A 17,769-nucleotide genomic window follows, 5' to 3' on the forward strand; every position below is an offset into this window, starting at 1 on the left:
CAAAATCCGACAAACAAGCAAAATGAACAAAAAGCATTGAATTCAATTCTTTCTGATTTTAGAAACTGCATTAAAGAAGGGGTGCACCGGTCCTGGAGATACTGCAATACCAGGTCAATGCGTGGAGTGGACAGAGCAAGCTCTATTTCCATCTCCCTGTTCTAAAAATCCATTTAATATATGGTCCCCAGATAGGGGACGTATCAGATATTAAACTGATAAGAACAGATACTACACTTGATCTTAGCCAAAAGGCCGAGAAGCGATAACTAGAATTGGTTTCCGACTACGGTGCCACCCAAGGATTCTGAAAAGTCCATTTGTGGAGATGGCCACCTGGACTCCCGTTAAGAAGACATGCTGTCAACCTCTAGATCCCTCACATGCCTGCACTTTTCGGCTTGCTGCTGCTGCAATCCACGCGTTTTAGATCTGCATAACTCCACCTCTTTTAGCACAGTACCCTCAACCCCCGGCTGTTCCCACCCGCCTCAACACCGTTGGAAGGGAGGAGAACCAATTAAGACGGGGGGGGGGGTGGAACGAGCAGCTGTCTACCCTTAGCAGGAGGGTTGCTGATTAATTACCTCTCCTGCTGCTGCTGCTGCTGGCTGTCCAGCAGCAGACTGAAGGTGGCTGCTGCTGTGCGCAGGTATATAAAGGCTCAGAGCCTATTATGACATGCGCAGCCAGCGTTCCATTGCCACATTCCGTCTACTGCAGGCGGGATACCTGGATGGCTGAATGTCACTGAGAAGCTCACAGAGACCGCCATAAGCAACAGTTTAAAAGAATGCCACAGACTAATCAACTAAACTTTTTGGGTTGGTTTCTCTTTTATAGTCTGCAGGCATTAAATGAAAGAAGTCAGTGTTCCAGCAGAGGGAGACAACGTTTCAGAAAAGGCATTGTAGCAAACCAAAAAAGAAATTTTAAGCGCAGCAGAGTAACCAGCTCACATACCTGTTAGCTCAGGTGAGTTTAAAAGGCTGCTGTTGATAACAAGGGCATTTGCTAAATAGATGGTGTGTGTGCAACAATATACTGAAAGGTCAATTATATTGTGCAGCTTATCTCACCACCTGTAGTTATTTAGGTGAAAGCTCCAAAATGCTTGCCTAATATGTCTGTTTATCCAAAAGGAAGTATAGAGGGAGAGCTAGATAGATAGCATTGCATTACATTACATTACATGGCAATGCAATGCACAGTTGCTGAAGTTGAACCAAAATGAGCTTGTCATCTGGCTTCTGCAACTTTTAACATGAAAAATCCAATGAGGAGAAGAAAAGCAAAGCCAAAGAGTCCATCCCAAAATCCGACAAACAAGCAAAATGAACAAAAAGCATTGAATTCAATTCTTTCTGATTTTAGAAACTGCATTAAAGAAGGGGTGCACCGGTCCTGGAGATACTGCAATACCAGGTCAATGCGTGGAGTGGACAGAGCAAGCTCTTTTTCCATCTCCCTGTTCTAAAAATCCATTTAATATATGGTCCCCAGATAGGGGACGTATCAGATATTAAACTGATAAGAACAGATACTACACTTGATCTTAGCCAAAAGGCCGAGAAGCGATAACCAGAATTGGTTTCCGACTACGCTGCCACCCAAGGATTCTGAAAAGTCCATTTGTGGAGATGGCCACCTGGACTCCCGTTAAGAAGACATGCTGTCAACCTCTAGATCCCTCACATGCCTGCACTTTTCGGCTTGCTGCTGCTGCAATCCACGCGTTTTAGATCTGCATAACTCCACCTCTTTTAGCACAGTACCCTCAACCCCCGGCTGTTCCCACCCGCCTCAACACCGTTGGAAGGGAGGAGAACCAATTAAGGCGGGGGGGGGGTGGAACGAGCAGCTGTCTACCCTTAGCAGGAGGGTTGCTGATTAATTACCTCTCCTGCTGCTGCTGCTGCTGCTGGCTGTCCAGCAGCAGACTGAAGGTGGCTGCTGCTGTGCGCAGGTATATAAAGGCTCAGAGCCTATTATGACACGCGCAGCCAGCGTTCCATTGCCACATTCCGTCTACTGCAGGCGGGATACCTGGATGGCTGAATGTCACTGAGAAGCTCACAGAGACCGCCATAAGCAACAGTTTAAAAGAATGCCACAGACTAATCAACCAAACTTTTTGGGTTGGTTTCTCTTTTATAGTCTGCAGGCATTAAATGAAAGAAGTCAGTGTTCCAGCAGAGGGAGACAACGTTTCAGAAAAGGCATTGTAGCAAACCAAAAAAGAAATTTTAAGCGCAGCAGAGTAACCAGCTCACATACCTGTTAGCTCAGGTGAGTTTAAAAGGCTGCTGTTGATAACAAGGGCATTTGCTAAATAGATGGTGTGTGTGCAACAATATACTGAAAGGTCAATTATATTGTGCAGCTTATCTCACCACCTGTAGTTATTTAGGTGAAAGCTCCAAAATGCTTGCCTAATATGTCTGTTTATCCAAAAGGAAGTATAGAGGGAGAGCTAGATAGATAGCATTGCATTACATTACATTACATGGCAATGCAATGCACAGTTGCTGAAGTTGAACCAAAATGAGCTTGTCATCTGGCTTCTGCAACTTTTAACATGAAAAATCCAATGAGGAGAAGAAAAGCAAAGCCAAAGAGTCCATCCCAAAATCCGACAAACAAGCAAAATGAACAAAAAGCATTGAATTCAATTCTTTCTGATTTTAGAAACTGCATTAAAGAAGGGGTGCACCGGTCCTGGAGATACTGCAATACCAGGTCAATGCGTGGAGTGGACAGAGCAAGCTCTTTTTCCATCTCCCTGTTCTAAAAATCCATTTAATATATGGTCCCCAGATAGGGGACGTATCAGATATTAAACTGATAAGAACAGATACTACACTTGATCTTAGCCAAAAGGCCGAGAAGCGATAACCAGAATTGGTTTCCGACTACGGTGCCACCCAAGGATTCTGAAAAGTCCATTTGTGGAGATGGCCACCTGGACTCCCGTTAAGAAGACATGCTGTCAACCTCTAGATCCCTCACATGCCTGCACTTTTCGGCTTGCTGCTGCTGCAATCCACGCGTTTTAGATCTGCATAACTCCACCTCTTTTAGCACAGTACCCTCAACCCCCGGCTGTTCCCACCCGCCTCAACACCGTTGGAAGGGAGGAGAACCAATTAAGGCGGGGGGGGGGTGGAACGAGCAGCTGTCTACCCTTAGCAGGAGGGTTGCTGATTAATTACCTCTCCTGCTGCTGCTGCTGCTGGCTGTCCAGCAGCAGACTGAAGGTGGCTGCTGCTGTGCGCAGGTATATAAAGGCTCAGAGCCTATTATGACACGCGCAGCCAGCGTTCCATTGCCACATTCCGTCTACTGCAGGCGGGATACCTGGATGGCTGAATGTCACTGAGAAGCTCACAGAGACCGCCATAAGCAACAGTTTAAAAGAATGCCACAGACTAATCAACCAAACTTTTTGGGTTGGTTTCTCTTTTATAATCTGCAGGCATTAAATGAAAGAAGTCAGTGTTCCAGCAGATGGAGACAACGTTTCAGAAAAGGCATTGTAGCAAACCAAAAAAGAAATTTTAAGCGCAGCAGAGTAACCAGCTCACATACCTGTTAGCTCAGGTGAGTTTAAAAGGCTGCTGTTGATAACAAGGGCATTTGCTAAATAGATGGTGTGTGTGCAACAATATACTGAAAGGTCAATTATATTGTGCAGCTTATCTCACCACCTGTAGTTATTTAGGTGAAAGCTCCAAAATGCTTGCCTAATATGTCTGTTTATCCAAAAGGAAGTATAGAGGGAGAGCTAGATAGATAGCATTGCATTACATTACATTACATGGCAATGCAATGCACAGTTGCTGAAGTTGAACCAAAATGAGCTTGTCATCTGGCTTCTGCAACTTTTAACATGAAAAATCCAATGAGGAGAAGAAAAGCAAAGCCAAAGAGTCCATCCCAAAATCCGACAAACAAGCAAAATGAACAAAAAGCATTGAATTCAATTCTTTCTGATTTTAGAAACTGCATTAAAGAAGGGGTGCACCGGTCCTGGAGATACTGCAATACCAGGTCAATGCGTGGAGTGGACAGAGCAAGCTCTTTTTCCATCTCCCTGTTCTAAAAATCCATTTAATATATGGTCCCCAGATAGGGGACGTATCAGATATTAAACTGATAAGAACAGATACTACACTTGATCTTAGCCAAAAGGCCGAGAAGCGATAACCAGAATTGGTTTCCGACTACGGTGCCACCCAAGGATTCTGAAAAGTCCATTTGTGGAGATGGCCACCTGGACTCCCGTTAAGAAGACATGCTGTCAACCTCTAGATCCCTCACATGCCTGCACTTTTCGGCTTGCTGCTGCTGCAATCCACGCGTTTTAGATCTGCATAACTCCACCTCTTTTAGCACAGTACCCTCAACCCCCGGCTGTTCCCACCCGCCTCAACACCGTTGGAAGGGAGGAGAACCAATTAAGGCGGGGGGGGGGGTGGAACGAGCAGCTGTCTACCCTTAGCAGGAGGGTTGCTGATTAATTACCTCTCCTGCTGCTGCTGCTGCTGGCTGTCCAGCAGCAGACTGAAGGTGGCTGCTGCTGTGCGCAGGTATATAAAGGCTCAGAGCCTATTATGACACGCGCAGCCAGCGTTCCATTGCCACATTCCGTCTACTGCAGGCGGGATACCTGGATGGCTGAATGTCACTGAGAAGCTCACAGAGACCGCCATAAGCAACAGTTTAAAAGAATGCCACAGACTAATCAACCAAACTTTTTGGGTTGGTTTCTCTTTTATAGTCTGCAGGCATAAAATGAAAGAAGTCAGTGTTCCAGCAGAGGGAGACAACGTTTCAGAAAAGGCATTGTAGCAAACCAAAAAAGAAATTTTAAGCGCAGCAGAGTAACCAGCTCACATACCTGTTAGCTCAGGTGAGTTTAAAAGGCTGCTGTTGATAACAAGGGCATTTGCTAAATAGATGGTGTGTGTGCAACAATATACTGAAAGGTCAATTATATTTTGCAGCTTATCTCACCACCTGTAGTTATTTAGGTGAAAGCTCCAAAATGCTTGCCTAATATGTCTGTTTATCCAAAAGGAAGTATAGAGGGAGAGCTAGATAGATAGCATTGCATTACATTACATTACATGGCAATCCAATGCACAGTTGCTGAAGTTGAACCAAAATGAGCTTGTCATCTGGCTTCTGCAACTTTTAACATGAAAAATCCAATGAGGAGAACAAAAGCAAAGCCAAACAGTCCATCTCAAAATCCGACAAACAAGCAAAATGAACAAAAAGCATTGAATTCAATTCTTTCTGATTTTAGAAACTGCATTAAAGAAGGGGTGCATCGGTCCTGGAGATACTGCAATACCAGGTCAATGCGTGGAGTGGACAGAGCAAGCTCTTTTTCCATCTCCCTGTTCTAAAAATCCATTTAATATATGGTCCCCAGATAGGGGACGTATCAGATATTAAACTGATAAGAACAGATACTACACTTGATCTTAGCCAAAAGGCCGAGAAGCGATAACCAGAATTGGTTTCCGACTACGGTGCCACCCAAGGATTCTGAAAAGTCCATTTGTGGAGATGGCCACCTGGACTCCCGTTAAGAAGACATGCTGTCAACCTCTAGATCCCTCACATGCCTGCACTTTTCGGCTTGCTGCTGCTGCAATCCACGCGTTTTAGATCTGCATAACTCCACCTCTTTTAGCACAGTACCCTCAACCCCCGGCTGTTCCCACCCGCCTCAACACCGTTGGAAGGGAGGAGAACCAATTAAGGCGGGGGGGAGGGGTGGAACGAGCAGCTGTCTACCCTTAGCAGGAGGGTTGCTGATTAATTACCTCTCCTGCTGCTGCTGCTGCTGGCTGTCCAGCAGCAGACTGAAGGTGGCTGCTGCTGTGCGCAGGTATATAAAGGCTCAGAGCCTATTATGACACGCGCAGCCAGCGTTCCATTGCCACATTCCGTCTACTGCAGGCGGGATACCTGGATGGCTGAATGTCACTGAGAAGCTCACAGAGACCGCCATAAGCAACAGTTTAAAAGAATGCCACAGACTAATCAACCAAACTTTTTGGGTTGGTTTCTCCTTTATAGTCTGCAGGCATTAAATGAAAGAAGTCAGTGTTCCAGCAGAGGGAGACAACGTTTCAGAAAAGGCATTGTAGCAAACCAAAAAAGAAATTTTAAGCGCAGCAGAGTAACCAGCTCACATACCTGTTAGCTCAGGTGAGTTTAAAAGGCTGCTGTTGATAACAAGGGCATTTGCTAAATAGATGGTGTGTGTGCAACAATATACTGAAAGGTCAATTATATTGTGCAGCTTATCTCACCACCTGTAGTTATTTAGGTGAAAGCTCCAAAATGCTTGCCTAATATGTCTGTTTATCCAAAAGGAAGTATAGAGGGAGAGCTAGATAGATAGCATTGCATTACATTACATTACATGGCAATGCAATGCACAGTTGCTGAAGTTGAACCAAAATGAGCTTGTCATCTGGCTTCTGCAACTTTTAACATGAAAAATCCAATGAGGAGAAGAAAAGCAAAGCCAAAGAGTCCATCCCAAAATCCGACAAACAAGCAAAATGAACAAAAAGCATTGAATTCAATTCTTTCTGATTTTAGAAACTGCATTAAAGAAGGGGTGCACCGGTCCTGGAGATACTGCAATACCAGGTCAATGCGTGGAGTGGACAGAGCAAGCTCTTTTTCCATCTCCCTGTTCTAAAAATCCATTTAATATATGGTCCCCAGATAGGGGACGTATCAGATATTAAACTGATAAGAACAGATACTACACTTGATCTTAGCCAAAAGGCCGAGAAGCGATAACCAGAATTGGTTTCCGACTACGGTGCACCCAAGGATTCTGAAAAGTCCATTTGTGGAGATGGCCACCTGGACTCCCGTTAAGAAGACATGCTGTCAACCTCTAGATCCCTCACATGCCTGCACTTTTCGGCTTGCTGCTGCTGCAATCCACGCGTTTTAGATCTGCATAACTCCACCTCTTTTAGCACAGTACCCTCAACCCCCGGCTGTTCCCACCCGCCTCAACACCGTTGGAAGGGAGGAGAACCAATTAAGGCGGGGGGGGGGGTGGAACGAGCAGCTGTCTACCCTTAGCAGGAGGGTTGCTGATTAATTACCTCTCCTGCTGCTGCTGCTGCTGGCTGTCCAGCAGCAGACTGAAGGTGGCTGCTGCTGTGCGCAGGTATATAAAGGCTCAGAGCCTATTATGACACGCGCAGCCAGCGTTCCATTGCCACATTCCGTCTACTGCAGGCGGGATACCTGGATGGCTGAATGTCACTGAGAAGCTCACAGAGACCGCCATAAGCAACAGTTTAAAAGAATGCCACAGACTAATCAACCAAACTTTTTGGGTTGGTTTCTCTTTTATAGTCTGCAGGCATTAAATGAAAGAAGTCAGTGTTCCAGCAGAGGGAGACAACGTTTCAGAAAAGGCATTGTAGCAAACCAAAAAAGAAATTTTAAGCGCAGCAGAGTAACCAGCTCACATACCTGTTAGCTCAGGTGAGTTTAAAAGGCTGCTGTTGATAACAAGGGCATTTGCTAAATAGATGGTGTGTGTGCAACAATATACTGAAAGGTCAATTATATTGTGCAGCTTATCTCACCACCTGTAGTTATTTAGGTGAAAGCTCCAAAATGCTTGCCTAATATGTCTGTTTATCCAAAAGGAAGTATAGAGGGAGAGCTAGATAGATAGCATTGCATTACATTACATTACATGGCAATGCAATGCACAGTTGCTGAAGTTGAACCAAAATGAGCTTGTCATCTGGCTTCTGCAACTTTTAACATGAAAAATCCAATGAGGAGAAGAAAAGCAAAGCCAAAGAGTTCATCCCAAAATCCGACAAACAAGCAAAATGAACAAAAAGCATTGAATTCAATTCTTTCTGATTTTAGAAACTGCATTAAAGAAGGGGTGCACCGGTCCTGGAGATACTGCAATACCAGGTCAATGCGTGGAGTGGACAGAGCAAGCTCTTTTTCCATCTCCCTGTTCTAAAAATCCATTTAATATATGGTCCCCAGATAGGGGACGTATCAGATATTAAACTGATAAGAACAGATACTACACTTGATCTTAGCCAAAAGGCCGAGAAGCGATAACCAGAATTGGTTTCCGACTACGGTGCCACCCAAGGATTCTGAAAAGTCCATTTGTGGAGATGGCCACCTGGACTCCCGTTAAGAAGACATGCTGTCAACCTCTAGATCCCTCACATGCCTGCACTTTTCGGCTTGCTGCTGCTGCAATCCACGCGTTTTAGATCTGCATAACTCCACCTCTTTTAGCACAGTACCCTCAACCCCCGGCTGTTCCCACCCGCCTCAACACCGTTGGAAGGGAGGAGAACCAATTAAGGCGGGGGGGGGGTGGAACGAGCAGCTGTCTACCCTTAGCAGGAGGGTTGCTGATTAATTACCTCTCCTGCTGCTGCTGCTGCTGGCTGTCCAGCAGCAGACTGAAGGTGGCTGCTGCTGTGCGCAGGTATATAAAGGCTCAGAGCCTATTATGACACGCGCAGCCAGCGTTCCATTGCCACATTCCGTCTACTGCAGGCGGGATACCTGGATGGCTGAATGTCACTGAGAAGCTCACAGAGACCGCCATAAGCAACAGTTTAAAAGAATGCCACAGACTAATCAACCAAACTTTTTGGGTTGGTTTCTCTTTTATAGTCTGCAGGCATTAAATGAAAGAAGTCAGTGTTACAGCAGAGGGAGACAACGTTTCAGAAAAGGCATTGTAGCAAACCAAAAAAGAAATTTTAAGCGCAGCAGAGTAACCAGCTCACATACCTGTTAGCTCAGGTGAGTTTAAAAGGCTGCTGTTGATAACAAGGGCATTTGCTAAATAGATGGTGTGTGTGCAACAATATACTGAAAGGTCAATTATATTGTGCAGCTTATCTCACCACCTGTAGTTATTTAGGTGAAAGCTCCAAAATGCTTGCCTAATATGTTTGTTTATCCAAAAGGAAGTATAGAGGGAGAGCTAGATAGATAGCATTGCATTACATTACATTACATGGCAATGCAATGCACAGTTGCTGAAGTTGAACCAAAATGAGCTTGTCATCTGGCTTCTGCAACTTTTAACATGAAAAATCCAATGAGGAGAAGAAAAGCAAAGCCAAAGAGTCCATCCCAAAATCCGACAAACAAGCAAAATGAACAAAAAGCATTGAATTCAATTCTTTCTGATTTTAGAAACTGCATTAAAGAAGGGGTGCACCGGTCCTGGAGATACTGCAATACCAGGTCAATGCGTGGAGTGGACAGAGCAAGCTCTTTTTCCATCTCCCTGTTCTAAAAATCCATTTAATATATGGTCCCCAGATAGGGGACGTATCAGATGTTAAACTGATAAGAACAGATACTACACTTGATCTTAGCCAAAAGGCCGAGAAGCGATAACCAGAATTGGTTTCCGACTACGGTGCCACCCAAGGATTCTGAAAAGTCCATTTGTGGAGATGGCCACCTGGACTCCCGTTAAGAAGACATGCTGTCAACCTCTAGATCCCTCACATGCCTGCACTTTTCGGCTTGCTGCTGCTGCAATCCACGCGTTTTAGATCTGCATAACTCCACCTCTTTTAGCACAGTACCCTCAACCCCCGGCTGTTCCCACCCGCCTCAACACCGTTGGAAGGGAGGAGAACCAATTAAGGCGGGGGGGGGTGGACGAGCAGCTGTCTACCCTTAGCAGGAGGGTTGCTGATTAATTACCTCTCCTGCTGCTGCTGCTGCTGGCTGTCCAGCAGCAGACTGAAGGTGGCTGCTGCTGTGCGCAGGTATATAAAGGCTCAGAGCCTATTATGACACGCGCAGCCAGCGTTCCATTGCCACATTCCGTCTACTGCAGGCGGGATACCTGGATGGCTGAATGTCACTGAGAAGCTCACAGAGACCGCCATAAGCAACAGTTTAAAAGAATGCCACAGACTAATCAACCAAACTTTTTGGGTTGGTTTCTCTTTTATAGTCTGCAGGCATTAAATGAAAGAAGTCAGTGTTCCAGCAGAGGGAGACAACGTTTCAGAAAAGGCATTGTAGCAAACCAAAAAAGAAATTTTAAGCGCAGCAGAGTAACCAGCTCACATACCTGTTAGCTCAGGTGAGTTTAAAAGGCTGCTGTTGATAACAAGGGCATTTGCTAAATAGATGGTGTGTGTGCAACAATATACTGAAAGGTCAATTATATTGTGCAGCTTATCTCACCACCTGTAGTTATTTAGGTGAAAGCTCCAAAATGCTTGCCTAATATGTCTGTTTATCCAAAAGGAAGTATAGAGGGAGAGCTAGATAGATAGCATTGCATTACATTACATTACATGGCAATGCAATGCACAGTTGCTGAAGTTGAACCAAAATGAGCTTGTTATCTGGCTTCTGCAACTTTTAACATGAAAAATCCAATGAGGAGAAGAAAAGCAAAGCCAAAGAGTCCATCCCAAAATCCGACAAACAAGCAAAATGAACAAAAAGCATTGAATTCAATTCTTTCTGATTTTAGAAACTGCATTAAAGAAGGGGTGCACCGGTCCTGGAGATACTGCAATACCAGGTCAATGCGTGGAGTGGACAGAGCAAGCTCTTTTTCCATCTCCCTGTTCTAAAAATCCATTTAATATATGGTCCCCAGATAGGGGACGTATCAGATATTAAACTGATAAGAACAGATACTACACTTGATCTTAGCCAAAAGGCCGAGAAGCGATAACCAGAATTGGTTTCCGACTACGGTGCCACCCAAGGATTCTGAAAAGTCCATTTGTGGAGATGGCCACCTGGACTCCCGTTAAGAAGACATGCTGTCAACCTCTAGATCCCTCACATGCCTGCACTTTTCGGCTTGCTGCTGCTGCAATCCACGCGTTTTAGATCTGCATAACTCCACCTCTTTTAGCACAGTACCCTCAACCCCCGGCTGTTCCCACCCGCCTCAACACCGTTGGAAGGGAGGAGAACCAATTAAGGCGGGGGGGGGGTGGAACGAGCAGCTGTCTACCCTTAGCAGGAGGGTTGCTGATTAATTACCTCTCCTGCTGCTGCTGCTGCTGGCTGTCCAGCAGCAGACTGAAGGTGGCTGCTGCTGTGCGCAGGTATATAAAGGCTCAGAGCCTATTATGACACGCGCAGCCAGCGTTCCATTGCCACATTCCGTCTACTGCAGGCGGGATACCTGGATGGCTGAATGTCACTGAGAAGCTCACAGAGACCGCCATAAGCAACAGTTTAAAAGAATGCCACAGACTAATCAACCAAACTTTTTGGGTTGGTTTCTCTTTTATAGTCTGCAGGCATTAAATGAAAGAAGTCAGTGTTCCAGCAGAGGGAGACAACGTTTCAGAAAAGGCATTGTAGCAAACCAAAAAAGAAATTTTAAGCGCAGCAGAGTAACCAGCTCACATACCTGTTAGCTCAGGTGAGTTTAAAAGGCTGCTGTTGATAACAAGGGCATTTGCTAAATAGATGGTGTGTGTGCAACAATATACTGAAAGGTCAATTATATTGTGCAGCTTATCTCACCACCTGTAGTTATTTAGGTGAAAGCTCCAAAATGCTTGCCTAATATGTCTGTTTATCCAAAAGGAAGTATAGAGGGAGAGCTAATTGATAGCATTGCATTACATTACATTACATGGCAATGCAATGCACAGTTGCTGAAGTTGAACCAAAATGAGCTTGTCATCTGGCTTCTGCAACTTTTAACATGAAAAATCCAATGAGGAGAAGAAAAGCAAAGCCAAAGAGTCCATCCCAAAATCCGACAAACAAGCAAAATGAACAAAAAGCATTGAATTCAATTCTTTCTGATTTTAGAAACTGCATTAAAGAAGGGGTGCACCGGTCCTGGAGATACTGCAATACCAGGTCAATGCGTGGAGTGGACAGAGCAAGCTCTTTTTCCATCTCCCTGTTCTAAAAATCCATTTAATATATGGTCCCCAGATAGGGGACGTATCAGATATTAAACTGATAAGAACAGATACTACACTTGATCTTAGCCAAAAGGCCGAGAAGCGATAACCAGAATTGGTTTCCGACTACGGTGCCACCCAAGGATTCTGAAAAGTCCATTTGTGGAGATGGCCACCTGGACTCCCGTTAAGAAGACATGCTGTCAACCTCTAGATCCCTCACATGCCTGCACTTTTCGGCTTGCTGCTGCTGCAATCCACGCGTTATAGATCTGCATAACTCCACCTCTTTTAGCACAGTACCCTCAACCCCCGGCTGTTCCCACCCGCCTCAACACCGTTGGAAGGGAGGAGAACCAATTAAGGCGGGGGGGGGGTGGAACGAGCAGCTGTCTACCCTTAGCAGGAGGGTTGCTGATTAATTACCTCTCCTGCTGCTGCTGCTGCTGGCTGTCCAGCAGCAGACTGAAGGTGGCTGCTGCTGTGCGCAGGTATATAAAGGCTCAGAGCCTATTATGACACGCGCAGCCAGCGTTCCATTGCCACATTCCGTCTACTGCAGGCGGGATACCTGGATGGCTGAATGTCACTGAGAAGCTCACAGAGACCGCCATAAGCAACAGTTTAAAAGAATGCCACAGACTATTCAACCAAACTTTTTGGGTTGGTTTCTCTTTTATAGTCTGCAGGCATTAAATGAAAGAAGTCAGTGTTCCAGCAGAGGGAGACAACGTTTCAGAAAAGGCATTGTAGCAAACCAAAAAAGAAATTTTAAGCGCAGCAGAGTAACCAGCTCACATACCTGTTAGCTCAGGTGAGTTTAAAAGGCTGCTGTTGATAACAAGGGCATTTGCTAAATAGATGGTGTGTGTGCAACAATATACTGAAAGGTCAATTATATTGTGCAGCTTATCTCACCACCTGTAGTTATTTAGGTGAAAGCTCCAAAATGCTTGCCTAATATGTCTGTTTATCCAAAAGGAAGTATAGAGGGAGAGCTAGATAGATAGCATTGCATTACATTACATTACATGGCAATGCAATGCAGAGTTGCTGAAGTTGAACCAAAATGAGCTTGTCATCTGGCTTCTGCAACTTTTAACATGAAAAATCCAATGAGGAGAACAAAAGCAAAGCCAAAGAGTCCATCCCAAAATCCGACAAACAAGCAAAATGAACAAAAAGCAGCATTGAATTCAATTCTTTCTGATTTTAGAAACTGCATTAAAGAAGGGGTGCACCGGTCCTGGAGATACTGCAATACCAGGTCAATGCGTGGAGTGGACAGAGCAAGCTCTTTTTCCATCTCCCTGTTCTAAAAATCCATTTAATATATGGTCCCCAGATAGGGGACGTATCAGATATTAAACTGATAAGAACAGATACTACACTTGATCTTAGCCAAAAGGCCGAGAAGCGATAACCAGAATTGGTTTCCGACTACGGTGCCACCCAAGGATTCTGAAAAGTCCATTTGTGGAGATGGCCACCTGGACTCCCGTTAAGAAGACATGCTGTCAACCTCTAGATCCCTCACATGCCTGCACTTTTCGGCTTGCTGCTGCTGCAATCCACGCGTTTTAGATCTGCATAACTCCACCTCTTTTAGCACAGTACCCTCAACCCCCAGCTGTTCCCACCCGCCTCAACACCGTTGGAAGGGAGGAGAACCAATTAAGGCGGGGGGGGGGGGGGTGGAACGAGCAGCTGTCTACCCTTAGCAGGAGGGTTGCTGATTAATTACCTCTCCTGCTGCTGCTGCTGCTGGCTGTCCAGCAGCAGACTGAAGGTGGCTGCTGCTGTGCGCAGGTATATAAAGGCTCAGAGCCTATTATGACACGCGCAGCCAGCGTTCCATTGCCACATTCCGTCTACTGCAGGCGGGATACCTGGATGGCTGAATGTCACTGAGAAGCTCACAGAGACCGCCATAAGCAACAGTTTAAAAGAATGCCACAGACTAATCAACCAAACTTTTTGGGTTGGTTTCTCTTTTATAGTCTGCAGTCATTAAATGAAAGAAGTCAGTGTTCCAGCAGAGGGAGACAACGTTTCAGAAAAGGCATTGTAGCAAACCAAAAAAGAAATTTTAAGCGCAGCAGAGTAACCAGCTCACATACCTGTTAGCTCAGGTGAGTTTAAAAGGCTGCTGTTGATAACAAGGGCATTTGCTAAATAGATGGTGTGTGTGCAACAATATACTGAAAGGTCAATTTTATTGTGCAGCTTATCTCACCACCTGTAGTTATTTAGGTGAAAGCTCCAAAATGCTTGCCTAATATGTCTGTTTATCCAAAAGGAAGTATAGAGGGAGAGCTAGATAGATAGCATTGCATTACATTACATTACATGGCAATGCAATGCACAGTTGCTGAAGTTGAACCAAAATGAGCTTGTCATCTGGCTTCTGCAACTTTTAACATGAAAAATCCAATGAGGAGAAGAAAAGCAAAGCCAAAGAGTCCATCCCAAAATCCGACAAACAAGCAAAATGAACAAAAAGCATTGAATTCAATTCTTTCTGATTTTAGAAACTGCATTAAAGAAGGGGTGCACCGGTCCTGGAGATACTGCAATACCAGGTCAATGCGTGGAGTGGACAGAGCAAGCTCTTTTTCCATCTCCCTGTTCTAAAAATCCATTTAATATATGGTCCCCAGATAGGGGACGTATCAGATATTAAACTGATAAGAACAGATACTACACTTGATCTTAGCCAAAAGGCCGAGAAGCGATAACCAGAATTGGTTTCCGACTACGGTGCCACCCAAGGATTCTGAAAAGTCCATTTGTGGAGATGGCCACCTGGACTCCCGTTAAGAAGACATGCTGTCAACCTCTAGATCCCTCACATGCCTGCACTTTTCGGCTTGCTGCTGCTGCAATCCACGCGTTTTAGATCTGCATAACTCCACCTCTTTTAGCACAGTACCCTCAAACTCCGGCTGTTCCCACGCGCCTCAACACCGTTGGAAGGGAGGAGAACCAATTAAGGCGGGGGGGGGGGTGGAACGAGCAGCTGTCTACCCTTAGCAGGAGGGTTGCTGATTAATTACCTCTCCTGCTGCTGCTGCTGGCTGTCCAGCAGCAGACTGAAGGTGGCTGCTGCTGTGCGCAGGTATATAAAGGCTCAGAGCCTATTATGACACGCGCAGCCAGCGTTCCATTGCCACATTCCGTCTACTGCAGGCGGGATACCTGGATGGCTGAATGTCACTGAGAAGCTCACAGAGACCGCCATAAGCAACAGTTTAAAAGAATGCCACAGACTAATCAACCAAACTTTTTGGGTTGGTTTCTCTTTTATAGTCTGCAGGCATTAAATGAAAGAAGTCAGTGTTCCAGCAGAGGGAGACAACGTTTCAGAAAAGGCATTGTAGCAAACCAAAAAAGAAATTTTAAGCGCAGCAGAGTAACCAGCTCACATACCTGTTAGCTCAGGTGAGTTTAAAAGGCTGCTGTTGATAACAAGGGCATTTGCTAAATAGATGGTGTGTGTGCAACAATATACTGAAAGGTCAATTATATTGTGCAGCTTATCTCACCACCTGTAGTTATTTAGGTGAAAGCTCCAAAATGCTTGCCTAATATGTCTGTTTATCCAAAAGGAAGTATAGAGGGAGAGCTAGATAGATAGCATTGCATTACATTACATTACATGGCAATGCAATGCACAGTTGCTGAAGTTGAACCAAAATGAGCTTGTCATCTGGCTTCTGCAACTTTTAACATGAAAAATCCAATGAGGAGAAGAAAAGCAAAGCCAAAGAGTCCATCCCAAAATCCGACAAACAAGCAAAATGAACAAAAAGCATTGAATTAAATTCTTTCTGATTTTAGAAACTGCATTAAAGAAGGGGTGCACCGGTCCTGGAGATACTGCAATACCAGGTCAATGCGTGGAGTGGACAGAGCAAGCTCTTTTTCCATCTCCCTGTTCTAAAAATCCATTTAATATATGGTCCCCAGATAGGGGATGTATCAGATATTAAACTGATAAGAACAGATACTACACTTGATCTTAGCCAAAAGGCCGAGAAGCGATAACCAGAATTGGTTTCCGACTACGGTGCCACCCAAGGATTCTGAAAAGTCCATTTGTGGAGATGGCCACCTGGACTCCCGTTAAGAAGACATGCTGTCAACCTCTAGATCCCTCACATGCCTGCACTTTTCGGCTTGCTGCTGCTGCAATCCACGCGTTTTAGATCTGCATAACTCCACCTCTTTTAGCACAGTACCCTCAACCCCCGGCTGTTCCCACCCGCCTCAACACCGTTGGAAGGGAGGAGAACCAATTAAGGCGGGGGGGGGGGTGGAGCGAGCAGCTGTCTACCCTTAGCAGGAGGGTTGCTGATTAATTACCTCTCCTGCTGCTGCTGCTGCTGGCTGTCCAGCAGCAGACTGAAGGTGGCTGCTGCTGTGCGCAGGTATATAAAGGCTCAGAGCCTATTATGACACGCGCAGCCAGCGTTCCATTGCCACATTCCGTCTACTGCAGGCGGGATACCTGGATGGCTGAATGTCACTGAGAAGCTCACAGAGACCGCCATAAGCAACAGTTTAAAAGAATGCCACAGACTAATCAACCAAACTTTTTGGGTTGGTTTCTCTTTTATAGTCTGCAGGCATTAAATGAAAGAAGTCAGTGTTCCAGCAGAGGGAGACAACGTTTCAGAAAAGGCATTGTAGCAAACCAAAAAAGAAATTTTAAGCGCAGCAGAGTAACCAGCTCACATACCTGTTAGCTCAGGTGAGTTTAAAAGGCTGCTGTTGATAACAAGGGCATTTGCTAAATAGATGGTGTGTGTGCAACAATATACTGAAAGGTCAATTATATTGTGCAGCTTATCTCACCACCTGTAGTTATTTAGGTGAAAGCTCCAAAATGCTTGCCTAATATGTCTGTTTATCCAAAAGGAAGTATAGAGGGAGAGCTAGATAGATAGCATTGCATTACATTACATTACATGGCAATGCAATGCACAGTTGCTGAAGTTGAACCAAAATGAGCTTGTCATCTGGCTTCTGCAACTTTTAACATGAAAAATCCAATGAGGAGAAGAAAAGCAAAGCCAAAGTGTCCATCCCAAAATCCGACAAACAAGCAAAATGAACAAAAAGCATTGAATTCAATTCTTTCTGATTTTAGAAACTGCATTAAAGAAGGGGTGCACCGGTCCTGGAGATACTGCAATACCAGGTCAATGCGTGGAGTGGACAGAGCAAGCTCTTTTTCCATCTCCCTGTTCTAAAAATCCATTTAATATATGGTCCCCAGATAGGGGACGTATCAGATATTAAACTGATAAGAACAGATACTACACTTGATCTTAGCCAAAAGGCCGAGAAGCGATAACCAGAATTGGTTTCCGACTACGGTGCCACCCAAGGATTCTGAAAAGTCCATTTGTGGAGATGGCCACCTGGACTCCCGTTAAGAAGACATGCTGTCAACCTCTAGATCCCTCACATGCCTGCACTTTTCGGCTTGCTGCTGCTGCAATCCACGCGTTTTAGATCTGCATAACTCCACCTCTTTTAGCACAGTACCCTCAACCCCCGGCTGTTCCCACCCGCCTCAACACCGTTGGAAGGGAGGAGAACCAATTAAGGCGGGGGGGGGGGTGGAACGAGCAGCTGTCTACCCTTAGCAGGAGGGTTGCTGATTAATTACCTCTCCTGCTGCTGCTGCTGCTGGCTGTCCAGCAGCAGACTGAAGGTGGCTGCTGCTGTGCGCAGGTATATAAAGGCTCAGAGCCTATTATGACACGCGCAGCCAGCGTTCCATTGCCACATTCCGTCT

General features: G+C 45.3%; 14 non-coding genes across 14 annotated transcripts; all 14 read right to left on the reverse strand.

Moving 5' to 3' along the window:
• Positions 1-76: 76 nt before the first annotated feature.
• Positions 77-267, reverse strand: LOC141226529 (U2 spliceosomal RNA). Its single transcript, XR_012293658.1, has one exon. It is a non-coding gene; the product is annotated as a U2 spliceosomal RNA (small nuclear RNA).
• A 1,121-nt stretch (positions 268-1,388) lies between these two features.
• Positions 1,389-1,579, reverse strand: LOC141226676 (U2 spliceosomal RNA). The gene has a single exon (XR_012293801.1). It is a non-coding gene; the product is annotated as a U2 spliceosomal RNA (small nuclear RNA).
• A 1,123-nt stretch (positions 1,580-2,702) lies between these two features.
• On the reverse strand, positions 2,703-2,893 carry LOC141226677 (U2 spliceosomal RNA). The gene has a single exon (XR_012293802.1). It is a non-coding gene; the product is annotated as a U2 spliceosomal RNA (small nuclear RNA).
• Positions 2,894-4,013: 1,120 nt separating this feature from the next.
• LOC141226678 (U2 spliceosomal RNA) lies at positions 4,014-4,204 on the reverse strand. The gene has a single exon (XR_012293803.1). It is a non-coding gene; the product is annotated as a U2 spliceosomal RNA (small nuclear RNA).
• A 1,121-nt stretch (positions 4,205-5,325) lies between these two features.
• On the reverse strand, positions 5,326-5,516 carry LOC141225989 (U2 spliceosomal RNA). The gene has a single exon (XR_012293219.1). It is a non-coding gene; the product is annotated as a U2 spliceosomal RNA (small nuclear RNA).
• Positions 5,517-6,638: 1,122 nt separating this feature from the next.
• Positions 6,639-6,829, reverse strand: LOC141226679 (U2 spliceosomal RNA). Its single transcript, XR_012293804.1, has one exon. It is a non-coding gene; the product is annotated as a U2 spliceosomal RNA (small nuclear RNA).
• Positions 6,830-7,949: 1,120 nt separating this feature from the next.
• Positions 7,950-8,140, reverse strand: LOC141226681 (U2 spliceosomal RNA). Its single transcript, XR_012293806.1, has one exon. It is a non-coding gene; the product is annotated as a U2 spliceosomal RNA (small nuclear RNA).
• Positions 8,141-9,260: 1,120 nt separating this feature from the next.
• LOC141225973 (U2 spliceosomal RNA) lies at positions 9,261-9,451 on the reverse strand. Its single transcript, XR_012293204.1, has one exon. It is a non-coding gene; the product is annotated as a U2 spliceosomal RNA (small nuclear RNA).
• Positions 9,452-10,569: 1,118 nt separating this feature from the next.
• On the reverse strand, positions 10,570-10,760 carry LOC141226682 (U2 spliceosomal RNA). The gene has a single exon (XR_012293807.1). It is a non-coding gene; the product is annotated as a U2 spliceosomal RNA (small nuclear RNA).
• Positions 10,761-11,879: 1,119 nt separating this feature from the next.
• On the reverse strand, positions 11,880-12,070 carry LOC141226683 (U2 spliceosomal RNA). Its single transcript, XR_012293809.1, has one exon. It is a non-coding gene; the product is annotated as a U2 spliceosomal RNA (small nuclear RNA).
• A 1,123-nt stretch (positions 12,071-13,193) lies between these two features.
• LOC141226684 (U2 spliceosomal RNA) lies at positions 13,194-13,384 on the reverse strand. Its single transcript, XR_012293810.1, has one exon. It is a non-coding gene; the product is annotated as a U2 spliceosomal RNA (small nuclear RNA).
• Positions 13,385-14,508: 1,124 nt separating this feature from the next.
• LOC141226685 (U2 spliceosomal RNA) lies at positions 14,509-14,699 on the reverse strand. Its single transcript, XR_012293811.1, has one exon. It is a non-coding gene; the product is annotated as a U2 spliceosomal RNA (small nuclear RNA).
• Positions 14,700-15,817: 1,118 nt separating this feature from the next.
• LOC141226080 (U2 spliceosomal RNA) lies at positions 15,818-16,008 on the reverse strand. The gene has a single exon (XR_012293309.1). It is a non-coding gene; the product is annotated as a U2 spliceosomal RNA (small nuclear RNA).
• Positions 16,009-17,129: 1,121 nt separating this feature from the next.
• Positions 17,130-17,320, reverse strand: LOC141226686 (U2 spliceosomal RNA). Its single transcript, XR_012293812.1, has one exon. It is a non-coding gene; the product is annotated as a U2 spliceosomal RNA (small nuclear RNA).
• Between the last annotated feature and the right edge of the window lie 449 nt (positions 17,321-17,769).

Source organism: Phyllobates terribilis, unplaced genomic scaffold (assembly GCF_046119375.1).
Source record: "Phyllobates terribilis strain yellow unplaced genomic scaffold, ASM4611937v1 Scaffold_414__1_contigs__length_1644244, whole genome shotgun sequence".
Classification (NCBI taxonomy): domain Eukaryota; kingdom Metazoa; phylum Chordata; class Amphibia; order Anura; family Dendrobatidae; genus Phyllobates; species Phyllobates terribilis.